Source organism: Oncorhynchus gorbuscha, linkage group LG23, assembly GCF_021184085.1.
Source record: "Oncorhynchus gorbuscha isolate QuinsamMale2020 ecotype Even-year linkage group LG23, OgorEven_v1.0, whole genome shotgun sequence".
Classification (NCBI taxonomy): domain Eukaryota; kingdom Metazoa; phylum Chordata; class Actinopteri; order Salmoniformes; family Salmonidae; genus Oncorhynchus; species Oncorhynchus gorbuscha.
Window position 1 is genome coordinate 35,225,554 of NC_060195.1, and position 18,128 is coordinate 35,243,681.

Genomic DNA, 18,128 nt, shown 5'->3' on the forward strand with positions numbered 1-18,128 from the left:
ATCAGCACACATTGTTGTTGTAGCTCTGGATACTAACCCAACAATACAACTATTTCCACCACAGGGCTTACTTCAGTCACTACTTCAACCTTTACTGAACTACCATGAAAAATACTTTTAGACAGCTGAAGCAAGCAAACTTTAAAAAAAGTATCCTTTCTTATGGACGAGGGATTTGGCAGTGCGGTCATTGAGATTTCATACTTCTTGTTGGAGGCACAGGGGGATTATCTCAAATGGTATAGAGCGCTCGTTTAGCATCCTAGAGGTATTGGGATTGATTTCCGCATCCTCCAACTATTTCGTTTGGTTCAATCAGCACACATTGTTGTTGTAGCTCTGGATACTAACCCAACAATACAACTATTTCCACCACAGGGCTTACTGCAGTCACTACTCCAACCTTTACTGAACTACCATGAAAAATACTTTTAGACAGCTGAAGCAAGCAAACTTTAAAAAAAGTATCCTTTCTTATGGACGAGGGATTTGGCAGTGCGGTCATTGAGATTTCATACTTCTTGTTGGAGGCACAGGGGGATTATCTCAAATGGTATAGAGCGCTCGTTTAGCATCCTAGAGGTATTGGGATTGATTTCCGCATCCTCCAACTATTTAGTTTGGTTCAATCAGCACACATTGTTGTTGTAGCTCTGGATACTAACCCAACAATACAACTATTTCCACCACAGGGCTTACTGCAGTCACTATTTCAACCTTTACTGAACTACCATGAAAATTAATTTTAGACAGCTGAAGCAAGCATACTTTTTAAAAAGTATCCCTTCTTATGGACGAAGGATTTGGCAGTACGGTCATTGAGATTTCCTACTTCTTGTTAGAGGCACAGGGGGATTAGCTCAAATGGTAGAGCGCTCGCTTAGCATGCGAGAGGTAGCGGGATCGATGCCCGCATCCTCCAACTATTTAGTTTAGTTCAATCAGCACACATTGTTGTTGTAGCTCTGGATACTAACCCAACAATACAACTATTTCCACCACGGGTCTTACTTCAGTCACTACTTCAACCTTTACTGAACTACCATGAAAAATACTTTTAGACAGCTGAAGCAAGCAAACTTTAAAAAAGTATCCTTTCTTATGGACGAGGGATTTGGCAGTGCGGTCATTGAGATTTCATACTTCTTGTTGGAGGCACAGGGGGATTATCTCAAATGGTATAGAGCGCTCGTTTAGCATCCTAGAGTTATTGGGATTGATTTCCGCATCCTCCAACTATTTAGTTTGGTTCAATCAGCACACATTGTTGTTGTAGCTCTGGATACTAACCCAACAATACAACTATTTCCACCACAGGGCTTACTGCAGTCACTACTTCAACCTTTACTGAACTACCATGAAAAATACTTTTAGACAGCTGAAGCAAGCAAACTTTAAAAAAAGTATCCTTTCTTATGGACGAGGGATTTGGCAGTGCGGTCATTGAGATTTCATACTTCTTGTTGGAGGCACAGGGGATTATCTCAAATGGTATAGAGCGCTCGTTTAGCATCCTAGAGTTATTGGGATTGATTTCCGCATCCTCCAACTATTTAGTTTGGTTCAATCAGCACACATTGTTGTTGTAGCTCTGGATACTAACCCAACAATACAACTATTTCCACCACTGGGCTTACTGCAGTCACTACTTCAACCTTTACTGAACTACCATGAAAAATACTTTTAGACAGCTGAAGCAAGCAAACTTTAAAAAAGTATCCTTTCTTATGGACGAGGGATTTGGCAGTGCTGTTATTGAGATTTCCTACTTCTTGTTGGAGGCACAGGGGGATTAGCTCAAATGGTAGAGCGCTCGCTTAGCATGTGAGAGGTATTGGGATCGATGCCCGCATCCTCCAACTATTTAGTTTAGTTCAATCAGCACACATTGTTGTTGTAGCTCTGGATACTAACCCAACAATACAACTATTTCCACCACAGGGCTTACTTCAGTCACTACTTCAACCTTTACTGAACTACCATGAAAAATACTTTTAGACAGCTGAAGCAAGCAAACTTTAAAAAAAGTATCCTTTCTTATGGACGAGGGATTTGGCAGTGCGGTCATTGAGATTTCATACTTCTTGTTGGAGGCACAGGGGATTATCTCAAATGGTATAGAGCGCTCGTTTAGCATCCGAGAGGTATTGGGATTGATTTCCGCATCCTCCAACTATTTAGTTTGGTTCAATCAGCACACATTGTTGTTGTAGCTCTGGATACTAACCCAACAATACAACTATTTCCACCACAGGGCTTACTGCAGTCACTACTTCAACCTTTACTGAACTACCATGAAAAATACTTTTAGACAGCTGAAGCAAGCAAACTTTTAAAAAAGTATCCTTTCTTATGGACGAGGGATTTGGCAGTGCGGTCATTGAGATTTCATACTTCTTGTTGGAGGCACAGGGGGATTATCTCAAATGGTATAGAGTGCTCGTTTAGCATCCTAGAGGTATTGGGATTGATTTCCGCATCCTCCAACTATTTAGTTTGGTTCAATCAGCACACATTGTTGTTGTAGCTCTGGATACTAACCCAACAATACAACTATTTCCACCACAGGCTTACTGCAGTCACTACTTCAACCTTTACTGAACTACCATGAAAAATACTTTTAGACACCTGAAGCAAGCATACTTTAAAAAAAGTACCCCTACTTATGGACGAGGGATTTGGCAGTGCTGTCATTGAGATTTCCTACTTCTTGTTGGAGGCACAGGGGGATTAGCTCAAATGGTAGAGCGCTCGCTTAGCATGCGAGAGGTAGCGGGATCGATGCCCGCATCCTCCAACTATTTAGTTTAGTTCAATCAGCACACATTGTTGTTGTAGCTCTGGATACTAACCCAACAATACAACTATTTCCACCACGGGGCTTACTTCAGTCACTACTTCAACCTTTACTGAACTACCATGAAAAATACTTTTAGACAGCTGAAGCAAGCAAACTTTAAAAAAAGTATCCTTTCTTATGGACGAGGGATTTGGCAGTGCGGTCATTGAGATGTCATACTTCTTGTTGGAGGCACAGGGGATTATCTCAAATGGTATAGAGCGCTCGTTTAGCATCCTAGAGGTATTGGGATTGATTTCCGCATCCTCCAACTATTTAGTTTGGTTCAATCAGCACACATTGTTGTTGTAGCTCTGGATACTAACCCAACAATACAACTATTTCCACCACAGGGCTTACTGCAGTCACTACTTCAACCTTTACTGAACTACCATGAAAAATACTTTTAGACAGCTGAAGCAAGCAAACTTTAAAAAAGTATCCTTTCTTATGGACGAGGGATTTGGCAGTGCGGTCATTGAGATTTCATACTTCTTGTTGGAGGCACAGGGGATTATCTCAAATGGTATAGAGTGCTTTTAGCATCCTAGAGGTATTGGGATTGATTTCCGCATCCTCCAACTATTTAGTTTGGTTCAATCAGCACACATTGTTGTTGTAGCTCTGGATACTAACCCAACAATACAACTATTTCCACCACAGGGCTTACTGCAGTCACTACTTCAACCTTTACTGAACTACCATGAAAAATACTTTTAGACACCTGAAGCAAGCATACTTTAAAAAAAAAGTACCCCTACTTATGGACGAGGGATTTGGCAGTGCTGTCATTGAGATTTCCTACTTCTTGTTGGAGGCACAGGGGATTAGCTCAAATGGTAGAGCGCTCGCTTAGCATGCGAGAGGTAGCGGGATCGATGCCCGCATCCTCCAACTATTTAGTTTAGTTCAATCAGCACACATTGTTGTTGTAGCTCTGGATACTAACCCAACAATACAACTATTTCCACCTTACTTCCAGTCACTACTTCAACCTTTACTGAACTACCATGAAAAATACTTTTAGACAGCTGAAGCAAGCAAACTTTAAAAAAGTATCCTTTCTTATGGACGAGGGATTTGGCAGTGCGGTCATTGAGATGTCATACTTCTTGTTGGAGGCACAGGGGATTATCTCAAATGGTATAGAGCGCTCGTTTAGCATCCTAGAGGTATTGGGATTGATTTCCGCATCCTCCAACTATTTAGTTTGGTTCAATCAGCACACATTGTTGTTGTAGCTCTGGATACTAACCCAACAATACAACTATTTCCACCACAGGGCTTACTGCAGTCACTACTTCAACCTTTACTGAACTACCATGAAAAATACTTTTAGACAGCTGAAGCAAGCATACTTAAAAAAGTATCTTTCTTATGGACGAGGGATTTGGCAGTGCGGTCATTGAGATTTCATACTTCTTGTTGGAGGCACAGGGGGATTATCTCAAATGGTAAGAGCGCTCGTTTAGCATCCTAAGGTATTGGGATTGATTTCCGTCCAACTATTTAGTTTGGTTCAATCAGCACACATTGTTGTTGTAGCTCTGGATACTAACCCAACAATACAACTATTTCCACCACAGCGCTTACTGCAGTCACTACTTCAACCTTTACTGAACTACCATGAAAAATACTTTTAGACACCTGAAGCAAGCATACTTTAAAAAAGTACCCCTACTTATGGACGAGGGATTTGGCAGTGCTGTCATTGAGATTTCATACTTCTTGTTGGAGGCACAGGGGGATTAGCTCAAATGGTAGAGCGTTAAACATGCGAGAGGTAGCGGGATCGATGCCCGCATCCTCCAACTATTTAGTTTAGTTCAATCAGCACACATTGTTGTTGTAGCTCTGGATACTAACCCAACAATACAACTATTTCCACCACGGGGCTTACTTCAGTCACTACTTCAACCTTTACTGAACTACCATGAAAAATACTTTTAGACAGCTGAAGCAAGCAAACTTTAAAAAAAGTATCCTTTCTTATGGACGAGGGATTTGGCAGTGCGGTCATTGAGATGTCATACTTCTTGTTGGAGGCACAGGGGATTATCTCAAATGGTATAGAGCGCTCGTTTAGCATCCTAGAGGTATTGGGATTGATTTCCGCATCCTCCAACTATTTAGTTTGGTTCAATCAGCACACATTGTTGTTGTAGCTCTGGATACTAACCCAACAATACAACTATTTCCACCACAGGGCTTACTGCAGTCACTACTTCAACCTTTACTGAACTACCATGAAAAATACTTTTAGACAGCTGAAGCAAGCAAACTTTTAAAAAAGTATCCTTTCTTATGGACGAGGGATTTGGCAGTGCGGTCATTGAGATTTCATACTTCTTGTTGGAGGCACAGGGGGATTATCTCAAATGGTATAGAGCGCTCGTTTAGCATCCTAGAGGTATTGGGATTGATTTCCGCATCCTCCAACTATTTAGTTTGGTTCAATCAGCACACATTGTTGTTGTAGCTCTGGATACTAACCCAACAATACAACTATTTCCAACACAGGGCTTACTGCAGTCACTACTTCAACCTTTACTGAACTACCATGAAAAATACTTTTAGACAGCTGAAGCAAGCATACTTTAAAAAAAAGTATCCCTACTTATGGACTTTGGCAGTGCTGTTATTGAGATTTCCTACTTCTTGTTGGAGGCACAGGGGATTAGCTCAAATGGTAGAGCCTAGCATGCGAGAGGTAGCGGGATCGATGCCCGCATCCTCCAGTTTAGTTTAGTTCAATCAGCACACATTGTTGTTGTAGCTCTGGATACTAACCCAACAATACAACTATTTCCACCACGGGGCTTACTTCAGTCACTACTTCAACCTTTACTGAACTACCATGAAAAATACTTTTAGACAGCTGAAGCAAGCAAACTTTAAAAAAAGTATCCTTTCTTATGGACGAGGGATTTGGCAGTGCGGTCATTGAGATTTCATACTTCTTGTTGGAGGCACAGGGGATTATCTCAAATGGTATAGAGCGCTCGTTTAGCATCCTAGAGGTATTGGGATTGATTTCCGCATCCTCCAACTATTTCGTTTGGTTCAATCAGCACACATTGTTGTTGTAGCTCTGGATACTAACCCAACAATACAACTATTTCCACCACAGGGCTTACTGCAGTCACTACTCCAACCTTTACTGAACTACCATGAAAAATACTTTTAGACAGCTGAAGCAAGCAAACTTTAAAAAAAGTATCCTTTCTTATGGACGAGGGATTTGGCAGTGCGGTCATTGAGATTTCATACTTCTTGTTGGAGGCACAGGGGATTATCTCAAATGGTATAGAGCGCTCGTTTAGCATCCTAGAGGTATTGGGATGATTTCCGCATCCTCCAACTATTTAGTTTGGTTCAATCAGCACACATTGTTGTTGTAGCTCTGGATACTAACCCAACAATACAACTATTTCCACCACAGGGCTTACTGCAGTCACTATTTCAACCTTTACTGAACTACCATGAAAATTAATTTTAGACAGCTGAAGCAAGCATACTTTTTAAAAAGTATCCCTTCTTATGGACGAAGGATTTGGCAGTACGGTCATTGAGATTTCCTACTTCTTGTTAGAGGCACAGGGGGATTAGCTCAAATGGTAGAGCGCTCGCTTAGCATGCGAGAGGTAGCGGGATCGATGCCCGCATCCTCCAACTATTTAGTTTAGTTCAATCAGCACACATTGTTGTTGTAGCTCTGGATACTAACCCAACAATACAACTATTTCCACCACGGGTCTTACTTCAGTCACTACTTCAACCTTTACTGAACTACCATGAAAAATACTTTTAGACAGCTGAAGCAAGCAAACTTTTAAAAAAGTATCCTTTCTTATGGACGAGGGATTTGGCAGTGCGGTCATTGAGATTTCATACTTCTTGTTGGAGGCACAGGGGGATTATCTCAAATGGTATAGAGCGCTCGTTTAGCATCCTAGAGTTATTGGGATTGATTTCCGCATCCTCCAACTATTTAGTTTGGTTCAATCAGCACACATTGTTGTTGTAGCTCTGGATACTAACCCAACAATACAACTATTTCCACCACAGGGCTTACTGCAGTCACTACTTCAACCTTTACTGAACTACCATGAAAAATACTTTTAGACAGCTGAAGCAAGCAAACTTTAAAAAAAGTATCCTTTCTTATGGACGAGGGATTTGGCAGTGCGGTCATTGAGATTTCATACTTCTTGTTGGAGGCACAGGGGGATTATCTCAAATGGTATAGAGCGCTCGTTTAGCATCCTAGAGGTATTGGGATTGATTTCCGCATCCTCCAACTATTTAGTTTGGTTCAATCAGCACACATTGTTGTTGTAGCTCTGGATACTAACCCAACAATACAACTATTTCCACCACAGGGCTTACTGCAGTCACTACTTCAACCTTTACTGAACTACCATGAAAAATACTTTTAGACAGCTGAAGCAAGCATACTTTAAAAAAAAGTATCCCTACTTATGGACGAGGGATTTGGCAGTGCTGTTATTGAGATTTCCTACTTCTTGTTGGAGGCACAGGGGGATTAGCTCAAATGGTAGAGCGCTCGCTTAGCATCCTAGAGGTATTGGGATTGATTTCCGCATCCTCCAACTATTTAGTTTGGTTCAATCAGCACACATTGTTGTTGTAGCTCTGGATACTAACCCAACAATACAACTATTTCCACCACAGGGCTTACTGCAGTCACTACTTCAACCTTTACTGAACTACCATGAAAAATACTTTTAGACAGCTGAAGCAAGCATACTTTTTTTAAAAAGTATCCCTACTTATGGACGAGGGATTTGGCAGTGCTGTTATTGAGATTTCCTACTTCTTTTGTTAGAGGCACAGGGGGATTAGCTCAAATGGTAGAGCGCTCGCTTAGCATGCGAGAGGTAGCGGGATCGATGCCCGCATCCTCCAACTATTTAGTTTAGTTCAATCAGCACACATTGTTGTTGTAGCTCTGGATACTAACCCAACAATACAACTATTTCCACCACGGGGCTTACTTCAGTCACTACTTCAACCTTTACTGAACTACCATGAAAAATACTTTTAGACAGCTGAAGCAAGCAAACTTTAAAAAAGTATCCTTTCTTATGGACGAGGGATTTGGCAGTGCGGTCATTGAGATTTCATACTTCTTGTTGGAGGCACAGGGGGATTATCTCAAATGGTATAGAGCGCTCGTTTAGCATCCTAGAGGTATTGGGATTGATTTCCGCATCCTCCAACTATTTAGTTTGGTTCAATCAGCACACATTGTTGTTGTAGCTCTGGATACTAACCCAACAATACAACTATTTCCACCACAGGGCTTACTGCAGTCACTACTTCAACCTTTACTGAACTACCATGAAAAATACTTTTAGACAGCTGAAGCAAGCAAACTTTAAAAAAAGTATCCTTTCTTATGGACGAGGGATTTGGCAGTGCGGTCATTGAGATTTCATACTTCTTGTTGGAGGCACAGGGGGATTATCTCAAATGGTATAGAGCGCTCGTTTAGCATCCTAGAGGTATTGGGATTGATTTCCGCATCCTCCAACTATTTAGTTTGGTTCAATCAGCACACATTGTTGTTGTAGCTCTGGATACTAACCCAACAATACAACTATTTCCACCACAGCGCTTACTGCAGTCACTACTTCAACCTTTACTGAACTACCATGAAAAATACTTTTAGACTCCTGAAGCAAGCATACTTTAAAAAAAGTACCCCTACTTATGGACGAGGGATTTGGCAGTGCTGTCATTGAGATTTCCTACTTCTTGTTGGAGGCACAGGGGATTAGCTCAAATGGTAGAGCGCTCGCTTAGCATGCGAGAGGTAGCGGGATCGATGCCCGCATCCTCCAACTATTTAGTTTAGTTCAATCAGCACACATTGTTGTTGTAGCTCTGGATACTAACCCAACAATACAACTATTTCCACCACGGGGCTTACTTCAGTCACTACTTCAACCTTTACTGAACTACCATGAAAAATACTTTTAGACAGCTGAAGCAAGCAAACTTTAAAAAAAGTATCCTTTCTTATGGACGAGGGATTTGGCAGTGCGGTCATTGAGATGTCATACTTCTTGTTGGAGGCACAGGGGGATTATCTCAAATGGTATAGAGCGCTCGTTTAGCATCCTAGAGGTATTGGGATTGATTTCCGCATCCTCCAACTATTTAGTTTGGTTCAATCAGCACACATTGTTGTTGTAGCTCTGGATACTAACCCAACAATACAACTATTTCCACCACAGGGCTTACTGCAGTCACTACTTCAACCTTTACTGAACTACCATGAAAAATACTTTTAGACAGCTGAAGCAAGCATACTTAAAAAGTATCTTTCTTATGGACGAGGGATTTGGCAGTGCGGTCATTGAAATTTCATACTTCTTGTTGGAGGCACAGGGGGATTATCTCAAATGGTATAGAGCGCTCGCTTAGCATCGTAGAGGTATTGGGATCGATTTCCGCATCCTCCAACTATTTAGTTTGGTTCAATCAGCACACATTGTTGTTGTAGCTTTGGATACTAACCCAACAATACAACTATTTCCAACACTGGGCTTACTGCAGTCACTACTTCAACCTTTACTGAACTACCATGAAAAATACTTTTAGACAGCTGAAGCAAGCATACTTTAAAAAAAGTATCCTTTCTTATGGACGAGGGATTTGGCAGTGCGGTCATTGAGATTTCATACTTCTTGTTGGAGGCACAGGGGGATTATCTCAAATGGTAGAGCGCTTGCTTAGCATGCGAGAGGTAGCGGGATCGATGCCCGCATCCTCAAACTATTTAGTTTAGTTCAATCAGCACACATTGTTGTTGTAGCTCTGGATACTAACCCAACAATACAACTATTTCCACCACAGCGCTTACTGCAGTCACTACTTCAACCTTTACTGAACTACCATGAAAAATACTTTTAGACACCTGAAGCAAGCATACTTTAAAAAAAGTACCCCTACTTATGGACGAGGGATTTGGCAGTGCTGTCATTGAGATTTCCTACTTCTTGTTGGAGGCACAGGGGGATTAGCTCAAATGGTAGAGCGCTCGCTTAGCATGCGAGAGGTAGCGGGATCGATGCCCGCATCCTCCAACTATTTAGTTTAGTTCAATCAGCACACGTTGTTGTAGCTCTGGATTGATTTAACTAATCGAAGGATTAGTTAACAAATTGAATCAAGTGTGCTTGTCTGGCTCTAAAATGTGAATGTGTGTTGCTGGGGCAACCTGAGGACTGAATTTGGGAAACACCAGTGGAAGGTAGAGTGTGGTGGCGAGTTTAAATATTGATTCAAAATAGACCTACCAGTAGACGACGCTATCCTAGCCGTTAATAATATATGAGGCAAAGTAATGTTTTATACTCTGCACTTTGAATTGTTGTGAGTTCATGACGTATTTCCCATGTAGTGTTTTAATAGGATAATTTAGGGACAGTTCAAAAATTACTGGGTGAGTGGGGGCTTGTAGCTCTCAAACTCTAGGGGTGTTTTTCCAAACATACTGCTATGCTCCGCACTCATGCTCCGATTGTAATTCTCCACTCCGTTGTCTTGAGTACGTTTTTGTGTGGACGCGAGTGAGGAGAATGCATAAAGCAATACATTTAAGACGCACTCGCACTCTCCCTACTGTATTACCTCACGCTTCACCACCCCATTCACTGAACCTCCTTCCAGCCAGGACAATGGCAACAATAGACGAATCAAGATATACACAAAGCAAACGTTTGACTTCACAATTATCAGCTAGATATGCGAATCGTAACAATTTGTAAGTCGCTCTGGATAAGAGCGTCTGCTAAATGACTTAAATGTAATGTAAATGTAACAATTTAGCTAGCCAGATAGCTAAACAGGACAAAAATGACCTAAAACGAATAATACGTAAGATAGATGTCAATTCTTCATGGTTACATTAGCTAGCTAACAATGCTTTGTGGCTATCTGGCTAGTTAACAGTACTAGTAACTAGCCAGTCAGCCCTATTGATTAATTATGGGCTTGCGATCTAAGGTACTTAGGCAGGTAACGTTAAACATGCTGAACAATACCAAATTACTCATGAACCATTAAGAGGGATCCCCATTTAAGTGCTTTATTAAAAGGTAAAACAAAAAGAGCAGGAGTCATAAATATATTTATATCTCTATATTTATACATATTGAAAATAATTGGTATGTAGCAGAGTTCTCTAACATACAAGTGCAAGCTCTGAAGTGAACTGCCTTACTGCCTCAACTCCTCTCTAACTACAGACTCCATCACTCTCCATCTTATTATTATCATCTGAAGCTTTGGAAGCCATCGGCCAAGTATGTACCAGATCACCTTGAGTTTATTTGAGTTTTTAAAGCTACTTTGAGATTCTGTGTGTAATGAAAAGTGCTATACAGAATAAATCATAATAATTATTATTTATCCTACAGGGGAGGAGGAGCACTTGTCACAATGGCTTTGCGATATGATGGACAGCTTTCTTTTTGCTACTAAACAGGTCCTAATATCTTAGTCTGTGTGCCAGTTCATTCTCTCTTTTGACTTTGTTGTGGCAAGCAGAAACACACTGGAATTGAGGAAATCCCACCAAACCACCGAATTATTACTTAAATTAAAGGGACAAATTATGTGGTCGCTTGGGGTAATGCAAAAATCCCCTTTGGTTATCACATGTAGGCACATGTGTAGTTTATGAGACAGATCTTTGATTTAGTAGCTGTTCATTTGTTAGTAAATGTTGGGAGCTGTGACTCTTATTTATTCTACTGGAAGGCTGTCCTCTCCTCTGCTTACAGTAGAAAGGCCTTGGAGCGATCCACTGAGACGCAGTGAGCATAAGCACGACAAAAGACAGGAAAACAGTGACCATGTTTCGCTTTTCTCCACGATCAACTGATCCTAATGTTATTCCACAGACAGCCAGCAGGGGGAACTCCAGACTCGCAGTTTTTTTCTGCTATCATACACCCATAACTCACTAACCCAACAATACAACTATTTCCACCACTGGGCTTACTGCAGTCATCAATGAACTACCATGAAAATTAATTTTAGACAGCTCCAACTATTTAAAAAGTTTAGTTCAATCAGCACACACAGGGTTGCTTGTAGCTCTGCATGCGATACTAACCTCCAACAATTTAGTTCAATCAGCACACATTGTTGTTGTAGCTCTGGATACTAACAACAATACACTATTTCCACCAGGGGCTTACTGCAGTCACTACTTCAACCTTTACTGAACTACCATGAAGAATACTTTTAGACAGCTGAAGCAAGCATACTTTAAAAAAAAAGTATCTTTCTTATGGACGAGGGATTTGGCAGTGCTGTTATTGAGATTTCCTACTTCTTGTTGGAGGCACAGGGGGATTAGCTCAAATGGTAGAGCGCTTGCTTAGCATGCGAGAGGTAGTGGGATCGACCTTTACTGAACTACCATGAAAAATACTTTTACACAGCTGAAGCAAGCACTTAAAAAAAAAATTATCTTTCTTATGGACGAGGGATTTGGCAGTGCGGTCATTGAGATTTCATACTTCTTGTTGGAGGCACAGGGGGATTATCTCAAATGGTATAGAGCGCTCGCTTAGCATCCTAGAGGTATTGGGATCGATTCCCGCATCCTCCAACTATTTAGTTTGGTTCAATCAGCACACATTGTTGTTGTAGCTTTGGATACTAACCCAACAATACAACTATTTCCAACACTGGGCTTACTTCAGTCACTACTTCAACCTTTACTGAACTACCATGAAAAATACTTTTAGACACCTGAAGCAAGCAAACTTTAAAAAAAGTATCCTTTCTTATGGACGAGGGATTTGGCAGTGCGGTCATTGAGATTTCATACTTCTTGTTGGAGGCACAGGGGGATTATCTCAAATGGTATAGAGTGCTCGCTTAGCATCCTAGAGGTATTGGGATCGATTCCCGCATCCTCCAACTATTTAGTTTGGTTCAATCAGCACACATTGTTGTTGTAGCTCTGGATACTAACCCAACAATACAACTATTTCCACCACAGGGCTTACTGCAGTCACTACTTCAACCTTTACTGAACTACCATGAAAAATACTTTTAGACAGCTGAAGCAAGCATACTTTTTAAAAAAGTATCCCTTCTTATGGACGAGGGATTTGGCAGTGCGGTCATTGAGATTTCCTACTTCTTGTTGGAGGCACAGGGGGATTAGCTCAAATGGTAGAGCGCTCGCTTAGCATGCGAGAGGTAGCGGGATCGATGCCCGCATCCTCCAACTATTTAGTTTAGTTCAATCAGCACACATTGTTGTTGTAGCTCTGGATACTAACCCAACAATACAACTATTTCCACCACGGGGCTTACTTCAGTCACTACTTCAACCTTTACTGAACTACCATGAAAAATACTTTTAGACAGCTGAAGCAAGCAAACTTTAAAAAAGTATCCTTTCTTATGGACGAGGGATTTGGCAGTGCGGTCATTGAGATTTCATACTTCTTGTTGGAGGCACAGGGGATTATCTCAAATGGTATAGAGCGCTCGTTTAGCATCCTAGAGGTATTGGGATTGATTTCCGCATCCTCCAACTATTTAGTTTGGTTCAATCAGCACACATTGTTGTTGTAGCTCTGGATACTAACCCAACAATACAACTATTTCCACCACAGGGCTTACTGCAGTCACTACTTCAACCTTTACTGAACTACCATGAAAATTACTTTTAGACAGCTGAAGCAAGCATACTTTTTAAAAAAGTATCCCTTCTTATGGACGAAGGATTTGGCAGTACGGTCATTGAGATTTCCTACTTCTTGTTGGAGGCACAGGGGGATTAGCTCAAATGGTAGAGCGCTTGCTTAGCATGCGAGAGGTATTGGGATTGATTTCCGCATCCTCCAACTATTTAGTTTGGTTCAATCAGCACACATTGTTGTTGTAGCTCTGGATACTAACCCAACAATACAACTATTTCCACCACAGGCTTACTGCAGTCACTACTTCAACCTTTACTGAACTACCATGAAAAATACTTTTAGACACCTGAAGCAAGCATACTTTAAAAAAAGTACCCCTACTTATGGACGAGGGATTTGGCAGTGCTGTCATTGAGATTTCCTACTTCTTGTTGGAGGCACAGGGGGATTAGCTCAAATGGTAGAGCGCTCGCTTAGCATGCGAGAGGTAGCGGGATCGATGCCCGCATCCTCCAACTATTTAGTTTAGTTCAATCAGCACACATTGTTGTTGTAGCTCTGGATACTAACCCAACAATACAACTATTTCCACCACAGGGCTTACTTCAGTCACTACTTCAACCTTTACTGAACTACCATGAAAAATACTTTTAGACAGCTGAAGCAAGCAAACTTTAAAAAAAGTATCCTTTCTTATGGACGAGGGATTTGGCAGTGCGGTCATTGAGATGTCATACTTCTTGTTGGAGGCACAGGGGGATTATCTCAAATGGTATAGAGCGCTCGTTTAGCATCCTAGAGGTATTGGGATTGATTTCCGCATCCTCCAACTATTTAGTTTGGTTCAATCAGCACACATTGTTGTTGTAGCTCTGGATACTAACCCAACAATACAACTATTTCCACCACAGGGCTTACTGCAGTCACTACTTCAACCTTTACTGAACTACCATGAAAAATACTTTTAGACAGCTGAAGCAAGCAAACTTTAAAAAAGTATCCTTTCTTATGGACGAGGGATTTGGCAGTGCGGTCATTGAGATTTCATACTTCTTGTTGGAGGCACAGGGGGATTATCTCAAATGGTATAGAGCGCTCGTTTAGCATCCTAGAGGTATTGGGATTGATTTCCGCATCCTCCAACTATTTAGTTTGGTTCAATCAGCACACATTGTTGTTGTAGCTCTGGATACTAACCCAACAATACAACTATTTCCACCACAGGGCTTACTGCAGTCACTACTTCAACCTTTACTGAACTACCATGAAAAATACTTTTAGACAGCTGAAGCAAGCAAACTTTAAAAAAAGTATCCTTTCTTATGGACGAGGGATTTGGCAGTGCGGTCATTGAGATTTCATACTTCTTGTTGGAGGCACAGGGGATTATCTCAAATGGTATAGAGCGCTCGTTTAGCATCCTAGAGGTATTGGGATTGATTTCCGCATCCTCCAACTATTTAGTTTGGTTCAATCAGCACACATTGTTGTTGTAGCTCTGGATACTAACCCAACAATACAACTATTTCCACCACAGCGCTTACTGCAGTCACTACTTCAACCTTTACTGAACTACCATGAAAAATACTTTTAGACTCCTGAAGCAAGCATACTTTAAAAAAAGTACCCCTACTTATGGACGAGGGATTTGGCAGTGCTGTCATTGAGATTTCCTACTTCTTGTTGGAGGCACAGGGGGATTAGCTCAAATGGTAGAGCGCTCGCTTAGCATGCGAGAGGTAGCGGGATCGATGCCCGCATCCTCCAACTATTTAGTTTAGTTCAATCAGCACACATTGTTGTTGTAGCTCTGGATACTAACCCAACAATACAACTATTTCCACCACGGGGCTTACTTCAGTCACTACTTCAACCTTTACTGAACTACCATGAAAAATACTTTTAGACAGCTGAAGCAAGCAAACTTTAAAAAAAGTATCCTTTCTTATGGACGAGGGATTTGGCAGTGCGGTCATTGAGATGTCATACTTCTTGTTGGAGGCACAGGGGGATTATCTCAAATGGTATAGAGCGCTCGTTTAGCATCCTAGAGGTATTGGGATTGATTTCCGCATCCTCCAACTATTTAGTTTGGTTCAATCAGCACACATTGTTGTTGTAGCTCTGGATACTAACCCAACAATACAACTATTTCCACCACAGGGCTTACTGCAGTCACTACTTCAACCTTTACTGAACTACCATGAAAAATACTTTTAGACAGCTGAAGCAAGCATACTTAAAAAAAAGTATCTTTCTTATGGACGAGGGATTTGGCAGTGCGGTCATTGAGATTTCATACTTCTTGTTGGAGGCACAGGGGGATTATCTCAAATGGTATAGAGCGCTCGTTTAGCATCCTAGAGGTATTGGGATTGATTTCCGCATCCTCCAACTATTTAGTTTGGTTCAATCAGCACACATTGTTGTTGTAGCTCTGGATACTAACCCAACAATACAACTATTTCCACCACAGCGCTTACTGCAGTCACTACTTCAACCTTTACTGAACTACCATGAAAAATACTTTTAGACACCTGAAGCAAGCATACTTTAAAAAAAGTACCCCTACTTATGGACGAGGGATTTGGCAGTGCTGTCATTGAGATTTCCTACTTCTTGTTGGAGGCACAGGGGGATTAGCTCAAATGGTAGAGCGCTCGCTTAGCATGCGAGAGGTAGTGGGATCGATGCCCGCATCCTCCAACTATTTAGTTTAGTTCAATCAGCACACATTGTTGTTGTAGCTCTGGATACTAACCCAACAATACAACTATTTCCACCACGGGGCTTACTTCAGTCACTACTTCAACCTTTACTGAACTACCATGAAAAATACTTTTAGACAGCTGAAGCAAGCAAACTTTAAAAAAGTATCCTTTCTTATGGACGAGGGATTTGGCAGTGCGGTCATTGAGATGTCATACTTCTTGTTGGAGGCACAGGGGGATTATCTCAAATGGTATAGAGCGCTCGTTTAGCATCCTAGAGGTATTGGGATTGATTTCCGCATCCTCCAACTATTTAGTTTGGTTCAATCAGCACACATTGTTGTTGTAGCTCTGGATACTAACCCAACAATACAACTATTTCCACCACAGGGCTTACTGCAGTCACTATTTCAACCTTTACTGAACTACCATGAAAATTAATTTTAGACAGCTGAAGCAAGCATACTTTTTAAAAAAAGTATCCCTTCTTATGGTCGAAGGATTTGGCAGTGCGGTCATTGAGATTTCCTACTTCTTGTTAGAGGCACAGGGGGATTAGCTCAAATGGTAGAGCGCTCGCTTAGCATGCGAGAGGTAGCGGGATCGATGCCCGCATCCTCCAACTATTTAGTTTAGTTCAATCAGCACACATTGTTGTTGTAGCTCTGGATACTAACCCAACAATACAACTATTTCCACCACGGGTCTTACTTCAGTCACTACTTCAACCTTTACTGAACTACCATGAAAAATACTTTTAGACAGCTGAAGCAAGCAAACTTTAAAAAAAGTATCCTTTCTTATGGACGAGGGATTTGGCAGTGCGGTCATTGAGATTTCATACTTCTTGTTGGAGGCACAGGGGGATTATCTCAAATGGTATAGAGCGCTCGTTTAGCATCCTAGAGGTATTGGGATTGATTTCCGCATCCTCCAACTATTTAGTTTGGTTCAATCAGCACACATTGTTGTTGTAGCTCTGGATACTAACCCAACAATACAACTATTTCCACCACAGGGCTTACTGCAGTCACTACTTCAACCTTTACTGAACTACCATGAAAAATACTTTTAGACAGCTGAAGCAAGCATACTTAAAAAAAGTATCCCTACTTATGGACGAGGGATTTGGCAGTGCTGTTATTGAGATTTCCTACTTCTTGTTGGAGGCACAGGGGATTAGCTCAAATGGTAGAGCGCTCGCTTAGCATGCGAGAGGTAGCGGGATCGATGCCCGCATCCTCCAACTATTTAGTTTAGTTCAATCAGCACACATTGTTGTTGTAGCTCTGGATACTAACCCAACAATACAACTATTTCCACCACAGGGCTTACTTCAGTCACTACTTCAACCTTTACTGAACTACCATGAAAAATACTTTTAGACAGCTGAAGCAAGCAAACTTTAAAAAAAGTATCCTTTCTTATGGACGAGGGATTTGGCAGTGCGGTCATTGAGATTTCATACTTCTTGTTGGAGGCACAGGGGATTATCTCAAATGGTATAGAGCGCTCGTTTAGCATCCTAGAGGTATTGGGATTGATTTCCGCATCCTCCAACTATTTAGTTTGGTTCAATCAGCACACATTGTTGTTGTAGCTCTGGATACTAACCCAACAATACAACTATTTCCACCACAGGGCTTACTGCAGTCACTACTTCAACCTTTACTGAACTACCATGAAAAATACTTTTAGACAGCTGAAGCAAGCAAACTTAAAAAAAAGTATCCTTTCTTATGGACGAGGGATTTGGCAGTGCGGTCATTGAGATTTCATACTTCTTGTTGGAGGCACAGGGGGATTATCTCAAATGGTATAGAGCGCTCGTTTAGCATCCTAGAGGTATTGGGATTGATTTCCGCATCCTCCAACTAT

The 18,128-nt window shown here is 41.3% G+C and overlaps 10 non-coding genes across 10 annotated transcripts; all 10 read left to right on the forward strand.

Annotated features, from left to right (window-relative positions):
• The first annotated feature begins 849 nt into the window (after positions 1–849).
• trnaa-agc lies at positions 850–922 on the forward strand. The gene has a single exon. It is a non-coding gene; the product is annotated as a tRNA-Ala (tRNA).
• Positions 923–2,724: 1,802 nt separating this feature from the next.
• trnaa-agc lies at positions 2,725–2,797 on the forward strand. Its single transcript has one exon. It is a non-coding gene; the product is annotated as a tRNA-Ala (tRNA).
• Positions 2,798–6,438: 3,641 nt separating this feature from the next.
• trnaa-agc lies at positions 6,439–6,511 on the forward strand. Its single transcript has one exon. It is a non-coding gene; the product is annotated as a tRNA-Ala (tRNA).
• Positions 6,512–7,695: 1,184 nt separating this feature from the next.
• Positions 7,696–7,768, forward strand: trnaa-agc. Its single transcript has one exon. It is a non-coding gene; the product is annotated as a tRNA-Ala (tRNA).
• Positions 7,769–9,881: 2,113 nt separating this feature from the next.
• trnaa-agc lies at positions 9,882–9,954 on the forward strand. The gene has a single exon. It is a non-coding gene; the product is annotated as a tRNA-Ala (tRNA).
• Positions 9,955–13,045: 3,091 nt separating this feature from the next.
• trnaa-agc lies at positions 13,046–13,118 on the forward strand. Its single transcript has one exon. It is a non-coding gene; the product is annotated as a tRNA-Ala (tRNA).
• An 863-nt stretch (positions 13,119–13,981) lies between these two features.
• Positions 13,982–14,054, forward strand: trnaa-agc. Its single transcript has one exon. It is a non-coding gene; the product is annotated as a tRNA-Ala (tRNA).
• Positions 14,055–15,233: 1,179 nt separating this feature from the next.
• trnaa-agc lies at positions 15,234–15,306 on the forward strand. The gene has a single exon. It is a non-coding gene; the product is annotated as a tRNA-Ala (tRNA).
• Positions 15,307–16,172: 866 nt separating this feature from the next.
• On the forward strand, positions 16,173–16,245 carry trnaa-agc. Its single transcript has one exon. It is a non-coding gene; the product is annotated as a tRNA-Ala (tRNA).
• Positions 16,246–16,799: 554 nt separating this feature from the next.
• On the forward strand, positions 16,800–16,872 carry trnaa-agc. The gene has a single exon. It is a non-coding gene; the product is annotated as a tRNA-Ala (tRNA).
• Positions 16,873–18,128: the final 1,256 nt, after the last annotated feature.